Source organism: Sinocyclocheilus anshuiensis, unplaced genomic scaffold (assembly GCF_001515605.1).
Source record: "Sinocyclocheilus anshuiensis isolate Anshui unplaced genomic scaffold, SAMN03320099.WGS_v1.1 scaffold222, whole genome shotgun sequence".
In the NCBI taxonomy this organism is placed as follows: Eukaryota; Metazoa; Chordata; class Actinopteri; order Cypriniformes; family Cyprinidae; genus Sinocyclocheilus; species Sinocyclocheilus anshuiensis.
In genome coordinates, this window is record NW_015542408.1 from 3,251,725 (window position 1) to 3,253,430 (window position 1,706).

The 1,706-nt window shown below is 38.0% G+C and overlaps 1 protein-coding gene across 1 annotated transcript in view; it reads left to right on the forward strand.

Moving 5' to 3' along the window:
* The window catches only part of mipol1 (mirror-image polydactyly 1), a 79,621-nt gene that overhangs the window by 76,407 nt on the left and 1,508 nt on the right, over window positions 1-1,706 (forward strand). The gene's annotated exons all lie outside the window — the stretch shown is intronic.

Sequence of the window (1,706 nt, forward strand, 5' to 3'; positions counted from 1 at the left end):
ATATAATATAAATATAAAAAAAAAACTAATTCAAAATATTTATAAAAATGATAACACTGGTACTAAAATAACACTGGTCGTATCATGCTGCAGTCTGACAGGCTCCCTGCTCAGCGGCCTGTTTTTGTCCCGTTCTGCGTCTCGTGCATCGCTAAAAACCCCACTACAGTCGCCTGCGTTATCAGTATGATCTTATAGCATTTCATGCAAGCGTTTTTGTCAGGCATTGTCGTGGCATAATTATAGATTACAAACAGGATCTTCTTTTGCATTGAAACATGGATATGTTGTCGTGCCTTACATAAAACGTGCTGTTGTTTAGAATTTATGCACGGCTGCTGTTTACTCTGTGTTATTTGAGCTGGAATTGTTGGTTTTGCGACTCTGTGAATTCTTAATCGGGATTTGCACTTTTGCCGGCTCTTCCCTCGCGTGTATGTTTGGGTTTACGGCCACTCTCTGCAAACAGTGTTCACCAAATCCTCCCCAGCCCACAGGCACACCTTGGAGATCCTGCCACGGAAAGGCAGACCTGTTAATTGTGCAAACATGACAGGGAGGCTAATGAATATATTTAAAACGCTAAAAATGTGCACACAAGGGGGAAAGGTGTTTCCGTGCATGTTTATGGAGGAGAGACAGTCTTGTGGTGTCTGTCTGCATGTTTGTGTGTTTTGGGTGGAAGTGGATTGCGTGTGTAATATGAAGGCTGTTTGCTTGTATATGTATATATGCTCATATGCGTGGCCTGTTCATTTAGCAACAGAGACCTTTTATAAATATTAGTCTGCTGTTTTGAACCATCCCCTCCCCCTCATCTTCCCCCCTTTCGCTCCAACGTGACGCATTTCTCTCGGCCACAGAGCGCCTCTGAGAAATGCATATGGTCCTGCGGCTGCTCTTCAATCTCCCTGTACGGGAAAACAGGTGGAGACTTCGGCGGGAGCAAAGCTTGGGTCAGACCACTCCCATATGCTCACTTGATAAGACTGAGAAACCTCAGTAGACAATACTAGCACTGGCTATGCTAAGCACGTCTTGTCAGGATTGCTGTGAAGGCTCTGATAGAGCTGGGCTTGCTTTGTTGTTGTAAGACCGCTTGAACTCAATGTTATCGGTTCTTTTTATTTGGAAAAAGCTTGGATTTAACAATCCTGAGCTCTCTACAACCTTCTACATTTGTTATGCACACCTTTATTTAATGTAATGAATGAATTTATTAAATACTTAACTTTCAAGTCTGATTTTCAGATCACTGCATTAAGTACTGAAAGTATGAGTATTATAGAGATTTGGATCTTATAAGCAATCGTGCCAACCTAGCATTGTGCTTCTGGCTAAAAAATTGAGAAGTACTGTGTTTTCTTCATAAAGTGTAAAAATGTTGTAATTTAATTTATGCATTGTCGAAAAGAAATTACTGTAATTTATGCAAACTATTTTCTTTTAATTTTTTTGTCTGTCATCTTTAATTGAGAGATTGCAACCTGACCAAATTTGAGGTTTATACATTAAATAAAATGCATTTTTATTTTTTTGTGTTTTATAGATATGTATATATATATATATATATATATATATATAACACACGCACATAGATATGGATATAGATATATACAGTGTATATATATAGAGAGAGAGAGAGAGAAAGTATTAGTAGTTTTGTTGTGCTTTTTTTGGTCTTTTTTTTTTTTTTTTTTTTTGTG